We start from the raw sequence: 13,756 nt of genomic DNA on the forward strand, positions 1-13,756 counted from the left end.
CCAGTCACCCCAAACCCCTGCCCACTTCCCTTTCCACTACCCCTTGTTCATTTCCCAGAGTTAGGAGTCTCTCATGTTCTGTCATCCTCACTGATATTTTCACTCATTTTCTCTCCTTCCCCTTTATTCCCTTTCACTATTTTTTATATTCCCCAAGTGAATGAGACCATATAATGTTTGCCTTCTATTGACTTTTCCACTCTAGCTTATTTTATTATAAGAATACAACATATAATAAATACAATATACAAAATATGTGTTAGTCGATAGTTTATATTATCTAGAAGACTTTGTTCATTGGTAGGATATTAGTAGTAAAGCTTTGGGGGAGTCAAAAGTTAAAAATGGATTTTTCTATGTGCTGCAATTTGGTGCCCCTAACCCCTCCCTGCATTGTTCAAGTAAAAGTCCAGAATATTTGATACTCATAGGTGCTGGATAGATTATGGTTGATTTTTTTTGTATCTATTAGATAACATTTTGTGCATTCCAAAACTGTTTAGTAACAATAAATGGACAAATACAGGAGATCGTTGCACTTTGATGTGGTGAAAATGAATCAGAGTTATTGATAATTCAGTAATAATGTTCTGGGTCACCTCATTAAGCAAACCACATAGTAACAGAATTAATAACTAAGAGTATGGCAAATTTAGAAAGAGTAGTAGATATGAGGGCAGTGAATTTTAATTATGACCTCAAAACCAACTACAACAACAAGGATTATATTTTGTGCTACCAACTTTCAGTTAGTCTTTCCTTTTTTTAATTTTTTTTAAATTTATGATAGTTACAGAGAGAGAGAGAGAGAAAGAGGCAGAGACATAGGCAGAGGGAGAAGCAGGCTCCATGCACCGGGAGCCCAACATGGGATTTGATCCCAGCTCTCTAGGATCGCGCCCTGGGCCAAAGGCAGGCGCTAAACCACTGTGCCACCCAGGGATCCCTAGTCTTTCCTTTTTTAAAAGTTTTCTCTTATAAGAATTGTAACCAACTACCAAATTTAAGAATTAGTGAGAGTTCAGAAGGGATTTAATTTGGGGCACAAGTAGATCTTGATACTATAAATGGTGTATTGTTATATACACTGTTCATCTGTCACCCATATCTAGCTGGCTTCATTTGGAGTTTTCTACAGAGAGTTCTCATATCTACTGATGCTCTGAAGCATTTTCAGGTAATGAGGACAGGAGACCAAATGTTACAACAAAAGGTGTTCCTATTATTCTTATCACTCAGAACATTCTAAGAGATTTAGGAATTGGGATCTAGGAACTGATTGAATGAAGACTAAATGTATATAAGAAATATATTTTAGTCATCTGAATGATCGAATGTATGTATTTTTGCAAATCATACTATCACAGTGTATTTGCATGTATGCATACATGTGATTAAATCAGGAAAATATATAAATCTTTGTAGCAAATTCTAGATTTATATTTTATAGTGTCAAGAATTTAGCTAAGCTACTCCATGGTATGGTTGTTTCCATATCCATTTTGTTTGGCTTAGTGGTCTGTAGGGTTCTTGAACTGACACTAGCATCCTCATGTAAGCTCATGACCAGCAGTCTACAGAGTAACAAGCAAGCATAAGTCCCTGATATGACTTTCCCAACAGCTCTTATGGCCAGTAGTTTCTCCTTCACCTCCCAAGGCATTCCCCTTGGCACTCCTTTCTTAAGAATCCCATGGAGCTTACCAAAGCACCATTCTTGGTTTGAATTGACCAATCCAGCCTTAGCCTGGGAACTGTAAAGCACTCCACCTATGACTCCTAAAGAAAGGAATGTGTCCCATGTTCTGCTTCCCTCTCCTGCATTGTACCTTGACTTCCCTGTGTGACTCTCAAAGAGTACCATATACCTTCTCCAGGACCTGTGAGTAATAAACTCCATTGCAATTTTTCTTGTGGTCTACTGTTGAACCATTTATGAGTCACCATCTAGCACTCTGTACTCTAAGAAAAGTTAATTTAACAAAGACATAACAGACAGAATGAATTTTGTATCTCATTATACCCCCCTTAAATAAAGATAAAAATATGATACAAAATGATAGTAACTGTAAGGAATATTATTAGTTATTATTTTTGCCTGGAGATTTATTTATTTCTCTTATTATCCCATATGCTGTGCTATTTTTCTTATGCTTTACTGATTACCTATGAATTGCCATGAGTATTTTGGAAAGCAAGAAAATCTAAATAAAAAAGCTTTTGCCCTCTAAATATGTAATATTTCTTATTTTCTTCCTGAGATAACTATTGCAGTAGGATAAGATTGAAAATTTAAATGTGTTATTTATGCCAGAATATTATTAATATCCATGGGCTTTTTCCATATGACTTCTGGGGAATTAATTTACTGAAATATGAAATGAGTTCATCTTGTAAAATTCATAAATTTATTGAAAACATCATTTTTATTTTAAAACTGAGCTTACTATAAAATTAGTCATTGTAGTTACTGTTCTGTCACAGATAAAATAATATTTTCATTTAAGCTTCTGTCAAATTCACTCAAATCATCTTAGAAGTAAATTTAATTCCTGCCAATAGAAAACACAGTGAAATTCGTTAACATGATTCACAAAGGCTGGAAAGGAAAAGAATTTTTGTAAGGCATATTTTGCTGATCTCAATTTATTTCATTTTTATCTTCCTCTGAGTCTCTTACATTTGTTTGACTTTCCTAAAGTATTTCCAGTATTATAGCTTTAATTTTTGTTAAGGAGAAGGGGGAGAAATCCTGAATATGATATAGCCAAATTAAGACACATGTCAATGGGAAATAGAAGACACACAAAAAAGAGAAGCAAATCAAAGAAAGTAACATCTTATTGAAACTATAAAAAGTCTTAAATATTTTTAATAATTTTCAAGTACATAATCATAATTGACTTTTAAAAATATCATTCCCTAAAAGCTTTGATTCTGTAAAGTTCCTAGGGGAATTTACATTTAAGCAATCAATACCCAACGTTAACAGAGCTGAGTTAGAATAGTGCCAGGTACACAATAAGTGTGCAGTAGGTATTGGTTAAAAGAATGGGATAGATGTTATAGAAAATAAAATTTGTATTTAACATGGTTTTTAATGACATTTTCAGGGTTTTTTTTTCCCCATAAGGAACATTTATATATAAGGAGTTTAAAAGGGAAAAGCAAAAATTAATAACACTATCATTCCATTCCTTACAAGGCTTTCAACATAAATAGCATTCAGAGATGGGGAGTCAGAAAGGAAAGAAACAAGCAAAGGGATGATGTTTCATGCTACGTGGAGGGGTGTTTAGGAATACAATTCTTTTAATAAGGTGAAAGAATTTCCAGGCACACTTGGCTATCTATGTCAGGAAATAGCAACAAAACAAAACAAAAACAACAAACAAACAAAAATCCAAGACAGAGTGAAGAGCAGTGGTTGAGGATAAGGGATCATTAGGTTCAGCCTTACTTAAGCATGTTTAAACTCTGTTATAAAAGTTATAAAGTAAAAAAGAAAAAAAAAAAGTTATAAAGTGATCAAAACATGGATATTTGCCTTGGTTGGCACAAATGAATCACATAGAATTAGGAATGGCTTAAGTCATTCTATATGAACTAGCTAATTCTCAAAAAAGAAAAAAAAATCAAGTATTCTCCTATTGACCATCTAATTAACCAACATTTTCTAGTCTGACTCTAGTATCTCTCCTACCAAATAACTCATAGCCTGTTGCCTGGATGGCGATACTTATTCTGTCCAAATATGGATATTCTGTGGTTTTCCAGGTAAAGCGAGTCTAGGATGTTAAGATGCAATTCTATAAATAGTTCCTTCAATTTCTAAACTCAATGGTGACTTTTTGGACACTCCACAATGATAATATTTCTTTTTCCCAATTTCTCTTTCCTCTAGTATTTTCTTTTCAGGAAATACTTTTCTTCTTATTACTTTCACGTATCAAAGAAGTAAAAGACACTGGACATTTATTACATTCTTCCCCATTTTGTTTTTTTAACAAAGCCTACTTGTTTAAGAAGCAGATACCTTAGGCAACTGTAGCACTGTAACTTTTAGAAAGCAGAAAATAACCGTCTTCTTACTACATCTTCCTCATATCCTTTAGTATTTTAAATTTCTAAGACCAAATTCCTCTATGAAAGACAAAAGGTTGAAATGAAAACTCTATGCCAATTTGAATGCCTTTAATGTCTTTTTGTTGTCTGATTGCTGAGGCTAGGACTTCCAGTACTATGGTGAATAGCAGTGGTGAGAGTGGACATCCCTGTCGTGTTCCTGATCTTAGGGGAAAGGCTCCCAGTGCTTCCCCACTGAGAATGATATTTGCTGTGGGCTTTTCGTAGATGGCTTTTAAGATGTTGAGGAATGTTCCCTCTATCCCTACACTCTGAAGAGTTTTGATCAGGAATGGATTGCTCTGTTTTGTCAAATGCTTTCTCTGCATCTAATGAGAGGATCATATGGTTCTTGGTTTTTCTCTTGCTGATATGATGAATCACATTGATTGTTTTACGGGTGTTGAACCAGCCTTGTGTCCCAGGGATAAATCCCGGTGAATAATTTTCTTAATGTACTGTTGGATCCTATTGGCCAGTATCTTGTTGAGAATTTTTGCATCCATGTTCCTCAGGGATATTGGTCTGTAATTCTCCTTTTTGGTGGGGTCTTTGGTTTTGGAATTAAGGTGATGCTGGCCTCATAGAACGAATTTGGAAGTACTCCCTCTCTTTCTATCTTTCCAAACAGCTTTAGGAGAATAGGTATGGTTTCTTTATTTATTTATTTATTTATTTATTTATTTATTTATTTATAATAGTCACAGAGAGAGAGAGAGAGAGAGAGAGAGAGGCAGAGACATAGGCAGAGGGAGAAGCAGGCTCCATGCACCGGGAGCCCGACGTGGGATTCGATCTCGGGTCTCCAGGATTACACCCTGGGCCAAAGGCAGGTGCCAAACCGCTGCGCGACCCAGGGATCCCCTGGTTTCTTCTTTAAACGTTTGATAAAATTCTCCTGGGAAGCCATCTGGCCCTGGACTCTTGTGTCTTGGGAGGTTTTTTGATGACTGCTTCAATTTCCTCCCTGGTTATTGGCCTGTTAAGATTTTCTATTTCTTCCTGTTCCAGTTTTGGTAGTTTGTGGCTTTCCAGGAATGCGTCCATTTCTTCTAGATTGCCTAATTTATTGACGTATAGCTGTTCATAATATGTTTTTAAAATCGTTTGTATTTCCTTGGTGTTGGTAATGATCTCTCCTTTCTCATTCATGATTTTATTAATTTGAGTCTTCTCTCTCTTCTTTTTAATAAGGCTGGCTAATGGGATCCCTGGGTGGCGCAGCGGTTTAGCGCCTGCCTTTGGCCCAGGGCGCGATCCTGGAGACCCAGGATCGAATCCCACATCGGGCTCCCGGTGCATGGAGCCTGCTTCTCCCTCTGCCTGTGTCTCTGCCTCTCTCTCTCTCTCTCTCTCTCTCTCTGTGACTATCATAAATAAATAAAAATTAAAAAAAAATAAGGCTGGCTAATGGTTTATCTATCTCATTAATTCTTTCAAAGAACCAACTCCTGGTTCTGTTGATCTGTTCCACAGTTCTTCTGGTCTCAATTTCGTTGAGTTCTGCTCGAATCTTTATTAACTCTCTTCTTCTCCTGGGTGTAGGATCTATTTGCTGTTTTTTCTCTAGCTCCTTTTTGTGTAAGGTTAGCTTTTGTATTTGAGTTCTTTCCAGTTTTTGAATGGATGCTTGTATTGCGATGTATTTCTCCCTTAGGACTGCTTTTGCTGCATCCCAAAGATTTTGAACGGTTGTATCTTCATTCTCATTAGTTTCCATGAATCTTTTTAATTCTTCCTTAATTTCCTGGTTAACCCTTTCATCTTTTAGCAGGATGGTCCTTAACCTCCACGTGTTTGAGGTCCTTCCAAACTTCTTCTGGTGATTTAGTTCTAATTTCAAGGCATTATGGTCTGAGAATATGCAGGGGACGATTCCAATCTTTTGGTATCGGTTCAGACCACTCTCACCACTGCTATTCAACATAGTACTGGAAGTCCTAGCCTCAGCAATCAGGCAACAAAAAGACATTAAAGGCATTCAAATTGGCAAAGAAGAAGTCAAACTCTCCCTCTTCGCCGATGACATGATACTCTACATAGAAAACCAAAAAGTCTCCACCCCAAGATTGCTAGAACTCATACAGCAATTCGGTAGCGTGGCAGGATACAAAATCAATGCCCAGAAATCAGTGGCATTTCTATACACTAACAATGAGACTGAAGAAAGAGAAATTAAGGAGCCAATCCCATTTACAATTGCACCCAAAAGCATAAGATACCTAGGAATAAACCTAACCAAAGAGGTAAAAGATCTATACCCTCAAAACTATAGAACACTTCTGAAAGAAATTGAGGAAGACACAAAGAGATGGAAAAATATTCCATGCTCATGGATTGGCAGAATTAATATTGTGAAAATGTCAATGTTACCCAGGGCAATATACACGTTTAATGCAATCCCTATCAAAATACCATGGACTTTCTTCAGAGAGTTAGAACAAATTATTTTAAGATTTGTGTGGAATCAGAAAAGACCCCGAATAGCCAGGGGAATTTTAAAAAAGAAAACCATATCTGGGGGCATCACAATGCTAGATTTCAGGTTGTACTACAAAGCTGTGGTCATCAAGACAGTGTGGTACTGGCACAAAAACAGACACATAGATCAGTGGAACAGAGTAGAGAATCCAGAAGTGGACCCTGAACTTTATGGTAACTAATATTCGATAAAGGAGGAAAGACTATCCATTGGAAGAAAGACAGTCCCTTCAATAAATGGTGCTGGGAAAATTGGACATCCACATGCAGAAGAATGAAACTAGACCACTCTCTCTCACCATACACAAAGATAAACTCAAAATGGATGAAAGATCTAAATGTGAGACAAGATTCCATCAAAATCCTAGAGAAGAGCACAGGCAACACCCTTTTTGAACTCGGCCACAGTAACTTCTTGCAAGATACATCCATGAAGGCAAAAGAAACAAAAGCAAACATGAACTATTGGGACTTCATCAGGATAAGAAGCTTTTGCACAGCAAAGGATACAATCAACAAAACTCAAAGACAACCTACAGAATGGGAGAAGATATTTGCAAATGACATATCAGATTAAGGGCTAGTTTCCAAGACCTATAAAGAACTTATTAAACTCAACACCAAAGAAACAAACAATCTAATCATGAAATGGGCAAAAGACATGAAGAGAAATCTCACAGAGGAAGACATAGACATGGCCAACATGCATATGAGAAAATGCTCTGCATCACTTGCCATCAGGGAAATACAAATCAAAACCACAATGAGATCCCACCTCACACCAGTGAGAATGGGGAAAATTAACAAGGCAGGAAACCACAAATGTTGGAGAGGATGTGGAGAAAGGGGAACCCTCTTACACTGTTGGTGGGAATGTGACCTGGTGCAGCCACTCTGGAAAACTGTGTGGAGGTTCCTCAAAGAGTTAAAAATAGACCTGCCCTACGACCCAGCAATTGCACTGTTGGGGATTTACCCCAAAGATACAGATGCAGTGAAACGCCGGGACACCTGCACCCCGATGTTTATAGCAGCAATGGCCACGATAGCCAAACTGTGGAAGGAGCCTCGGTGTCCATCGAAAGATGAGTGGATAAAGAAGCTGTGGTCTATGTGTACAATGGAATATTCCTCAGCTATTAGAAATGACAAATACCCACCATTTGCTTCAACGTGGATGGAACTGGAGGGTATTATGCTGAGTGAAGTAAGCCAGTCGGAGAAGGACAAACATTATATGTTCTCATTCATTCGGGGAATATAAATAATAGTGAAGGGGAATATAAGGGAAGGGAGAAGAAATGTGTGGGAAATATCAGAAAGGGAGACAGAACATAAAGACTGCTAACTCTGGGAAACGAACTAGGGGTGGTAGAAGGGGAGGAGGGCGGGGGGTGGGAGTGAATGGGTGAGGGCACTGGGGGTTATTCTGTATGTTGGTAAATTGAACACCAATAAAAAGTAAATTAAAAAAAATAAAAACCTAAAAAAAAAGAAAAAAAGAGAAGTCTATGAGGATAAAAGAAACAGCTTTAGCAGTCCTTATGTTCCCTAAAATGTGATTAAAGTTTGTTCCATTACAATTATTTAATATTTATTAAAAATTAGTCTACCTTAAGGGTGCTGTGGTAGCTCATTGGTTAAGCATCCAACTTTGGTTTTAGCTCTGGTCATGATCTCAGACACATGAGATCGAGCCCCATGTCAGGCTCTACACTGGGCATGGAGCTTGCTTAAGATTCTCTTTCTCCCTCTGTCTGCCCATGCCCCCAAATTAATCTCCCTTAAATTTTAAGGTAACGTTACATCCATTCTTTATTTGTCCAGGTATCCTTCCACTTCAAAAATTGTGAGTTTAAAAATATGTTTGCTGGCTCCTTCTCTAGGCAATTTCTTAATTTTGGAAAACCTCAGGGCTCAGTCCTAAATCTTTTACTTTTCTTTCTTTCTTTTTTTTAACATTTAATTTATTTATTCATGAGACATACAGAGAGAGAGAGGGGTAGAGACAGGCAGGGGGAGAAGGAGGCTCCATGCAGGGAGCCCGATGTGGGACTCAATCCTGGGACCCCAGGATCATGCCCTGAGCTGAAGGCTGGCACTCAACCGCTGAGCCACCCAAGTGTCCCAATCTTCTACTTTTCTTTCTGCTATTTTCACTCCCAAGAGATTTAATCTGGATGTATTGCTTTAAGATACACATGTTTACCAAAGATTTCTAAGTTTATATTTCTGCCCTGGTTTGTAAACTGAACTTCATTTTGATATAACCAACAAGCTACTGAAAATCTCAACCTGATTTCTTACAAATATATCAAACTTAATGTGGATAAAAGATAACTTTTGACTTCTTAGTCTCTGCCCAATGACAATGTGGATTTCCCTCATTTTAGTAAATAGGTATACCATCCATGCAATTGTTGAAGCCCAAAACGTATGTCATTATTAATTCTTCCCTTTTCTACACATTTCATATGCAAAACGTTACCTAGCCCTACCTCCTCCACCTAAAGCATATCCCAGATAAATCCTCACAGTCTATGTATTTCTGTTTCTTTCCACATGTACTGTGCTACAGCCTATTATCTTTCACTTCATCTTTGCATTATTGAAGTGCAATAATCTCCTAAGTGGTTTTATTACTTCCAGTTGTGCCTCTCTGTAATCCATTACATTCTTGTTTTTATAAGCTAATGGCTTTAATATTTTCTTTAAATAAATTCCAAGCCTCTTGCCAGAGCCAGAAACCATGGCCCTTCACCATCCCTGTGCTGCATGTCAGACCATGAACATCTTTGTTCATTAACATCCAGCCACATTGATCTTTCCGTTCCTCTTGCCCGCCAAACATGTTCTTGCCTTTGAGTCATTTATCTTTACTTCAATGCAGAAGGCAATTTTTTTTTCTTGTTTTAACCAGGTGTAAATATCTGGTATGCAAGGAATTTCTTGCATGGATCTTGTATGTCGTTTTATTTGCTGGACTTTCACGGTAAAGTAAATGTTGAATCCCTTCAGTTGTAGTACCTGGTATTTCTTCATTCTTTGAGCTTAATTGCAAAACAAATACAAGACAAACAGATAGCTTCTCTGCAGTTTTCAATAGACTTGTTCACTGTAGGAGGACAGCTAGCCAAGGGAAATAACAAGGAGTGAATGTTTGAGTTTTCTGTGGCATAATTTTCAAAAGACTTTCCTGGGTTGTCTGAAATTTGGTATTTCTAAAAATCTCACTTTACAGTAGGCCCAGATTAATAGTTGTACCAAAAGTGGAGTGGAATTTGGTACAGCTCTAAGTCCTGGAAGTTGAAGAAAAAAATTATCTCCTTAGAGTTGAACTCACTGACCACCCACCAGTGGGTATGGTCCTTTCAGAGCTACAAAGGAAAAAGGACCAATTGCTGTGAATGGGTGGTGACTATTAGCTTGACAGAATGACTTTCTGCAAGGATAAACATGAGAAACCCAGTAACAACAGAGGGCAGGATTTTTATAATTGTTATTGTTATCACAGTTACTGGAAGCTATTCCTTCCCACCCCCTAGCATCATCCTTGTTGATGCCTGTCATTCTCTAAAGCAGGGGTTATCAAAATACATGTTCTGCTCATGTATCACTCAGTATAGTTTTCCTAATAGCTTTCAATTGTTATTAGAAAGACTTTTGTCTTCTGTAAATTATATCTCCTTTCAGTAAAAATTAATCCGCTGTCCCTCCTATAATCACGGTAACTCTAAGAGTTTCTGGCAGAGAGCAGGCACTGTAAAATAATTCATGAATAATGGAATAAATGAATGACCAGCATTTTCTTTATTTTGAAATGGCTTATATTCACATGACAAAATATTGATGATGAAATATTTTATGTAAAATTATGCAATTATTTTGCAATACTACAAGAAATGTAATGAGTCGGTCTGAGTCAGTCATTCAAGGAGAGAAATGAAGAAATATATTTTTAGATCTTTATTGTATATTTGTAATATTTATAAAATATTAGAGAATTCTTGTAAGATCTTAGCTTATTAAAAATATATTTTATTTTCCATTCATTTAGCTCATCTTGGCTAAGAAATCCAACTTCAAGGATTAAATTAAAAAAGCTATTTTCTGTTTCTGAAAAAAACTAAGTGTCTCATTAGATATTTTCGTAGGATACTTTTCAGCATTTTCCAGAGAAAGTATTCCCTGGGTAAAATAATATAAGCAATATTTAGCTATGCCATGTAGCAAGGTTTTTGGTCATAGGCTTTCTGATAGTCTTTAAATGCTAGTCTCACTGTGAGTTTCCAAGGGGAAATAAATGTACCTTCAGTGTTTTCCCATGGTACTTTAACCTGAAATCTCTTCTTTCCATGGTCCATATCACCATTTTGGGGAATTGAAAATATGATTTCATTTATCTCCAGAATTTAAAATTATACTTCAAATAATATATCAACCTCAGTATCTATAAAATGCCAGCCCTAGCTTAGTACATATAGATCTGCTTGATGTGGTGAACAAATACCAACATAAATTAAAACTAAAGCAAAAGGAAAAGGCCAAAGTTGTCTAAATGTCATCTAAATTACCTTCTAAAGCTCTTCCAAAAACACTAAGTGTGGGGTTTTGTATTCACATAGGACCAGGGTATTGGCTGCATCACTCTAGGGTCAGCCATACCTGAGGATTGAAGGATGACCCAGGGCTGCTTGACCACATTGTAAGGTCTTGGAACTGAGGCCCCCAGCCCAGAACTCCAAGTCTTGGAACTGAGGCCCCCAGCCCAGAACTCCAAGTCTGAAGCAGAAGCTGCTGCTGGAATAAACCTGCCAGGGAATATCTTTCCAACAAACCCTAATAGGGTGGCAGCTAGAGGCCTGCATTGCTGTTCTCACTGTGGGGGTGGGGGGCACATGTGCAGGAGTGTCTATAAGAGTTGATCACGGGTAAGCACACATGTGTGGGCATCTGTTTGTGCATGCGTGGGTATGGGTGGGGCACATGACACCCTGCAGTGTTTCCAGTCCCAACATTCCTGTTCCTCCTACCATTGCCATTCCTAATGCAACTTTATCGGGAAACAATTGAGTTCAGCATATTTTTAAGAGGAGAGGGGAGATGGTAGGGATGGAGGAGGCCAGCAGACCACAGTGTGTTGTGACCAAGTGCTAAATGACCAAATATGCATCACCTGACTTTCCACTACAGATCGCCTCATCTGTCTGGTTGAACTGCTGGTGTCTGGCATTTTACTATGATGCCCACTCCTAAATTCCATGTTTAAATTCCAGTTTAAACAGCTATTTTTTTTAAAGATTTTATTTATTTATTCACAAGAGGCACAGAGAGAGAGAGAGAAAGAGAGAGAGAGGCAGAGACACAGGCAGAGGGAGAAGCAGGCTCCATGCAGGGAGCCTGACGTGGGACTCCATCCCGGGTCTCCAGGATCAGGCCCTGGGCCGAAGGTGGCGCTAAACCGCTGAGCCACTCGGGCTGCCCTAAACAGTTATTTTCATATAAACTTGTGGCATGTGAAAAATTTCAAATAAAAAGGACTTGATTTGGAGGGAAAGAAAGCCTTTTTTTCCCCAAAGACTTTTACACAAGGCTGAACCTTCACAAATGGCCAAAGGAAGTCAAGAGATGCAAAACTGTAATTATAAAATAACTAAGTTCTGGAGATTTAATGTAAAGCCTGGTGACTATAGTTAATAACACTGTATTATCTATTTGAAATTTGCTAAGAAAGTAGATCTTAAAGTTCTCATCACAAGAAAAAAGAATTTGTAACTATGTATGGTGACAGATGTTAACTAGACTTATTTTGGTGATTATTCAATATATACAAATACACAGTATGTAAAAAATAATGTTATGTGTCAATTATATATCAATAAAAGAGAATTCCACACATCTATTTAATTGCTGCATGTCATTCAATCATTGACATTAACATTATTATGAACATGTAATGAAAAAATGCTCCTTAATAGAGGAAGGTTAATTTTGATTATCAATATGATGAAACTATATTTTTTTCTTTCTTATCATCTTCCTAAAGATCATATTAGGGTCAGTAGGGCTTTGTCTCTTGTTTACTCTTTTGGAACTTGTGCTCTTGGGCCTGGGGAGATGGTGGAGGTTCTGGAAACATGAATCTTTCTTTCTAATTACTCCCCAACTTCAGAAAAGACACAAGGGATTGACCATTAACTTCCCAGTGGTGGAAACAAAAGAGCACTTCTGAGAAGCAGGTGAGAAGGACACTGATGTCTCTCTTCCTGCTCCTGATGTCCCTGTCCTGACGACCCCCAGGGACCTGATAGCAGGTCCTTCTACAATTCTCACATGATACAAAATAAGAAACAAGATTCTGGACAAGACATGCCCTGAGCACTGTTCTCAACTCCTCTCCCAGCTCCCATCCTCATGAGTTTGATGACTCCTTCCAATGAACTAGAGCCAGAATGCTCAGTCAGTTGTATCTCCTACTCTTTCATTTTGGTCTCTCCTCATTTAGATCAAGTCTCAACTTCTGCTTAATTCTCTACTTTGCGAGTTAGGAAGACACCTGTCTCGCCTCTGAAGGAAACTCTATGATCGGATCTTCTTGCAATCATCTAGTTACTGGGGATTTTTCTTCTCTGATAAATTAGAGGCTACTGAAGCATCTCTAAGGACCATGGAGGGCCATGCTATCTAAAGCATTTGCTTGGAGAACTCCTGCTTGTGCTGTCTCACCAGAATCCTTTGATGTCAGTGATGATGTCATGATGTGACATAACATGATGTCATGATTTTCACAGGCTTGGTTCCAAGCTCAGCCAGCAGAAGCCTCCATAATATTGTGTCTCTCCCTTGTCCTATACAATACTACTGCTGTTGGCATTCTTATTGTTGAATGCAATCCTCCTTCCAATCATAGTGATTGTCTCTTCTGTTCCACGTTTTCTCCTGTCCCCAACTTTGAGGTCTTATAATCAACAGATGCCCCATCCCTGCAGCATATTTCATACTTAGACTGGCTTTCCATTGCATATATAACACAATATTCTTTAATATACTGATTCAATTTATTCAAACACCTAGAAACGCCCTTTAAGAAGATGATTGTGAATCAGTCTTATGTCTCCTGGGCTATTGGTAGCTCTGATTTCTGTTCAAT

Source organism: Canis lupus, chromosome 13, assembly GCF_011100685.1.
Source record: "Canis lupus familiaris isolate Mischka breed German Shepherd chromosome 13, alternate assembly UU_Cfam_GSD_1.0, whole genome shotgun sequence".
In the NCBI taxonomy this organism is placed as follows: domain Eukaryota; kingdom Metazoa; phylum Chordata; class Mammalia; order Carnivora; family Canidae; genus Canis; species Canis lupus.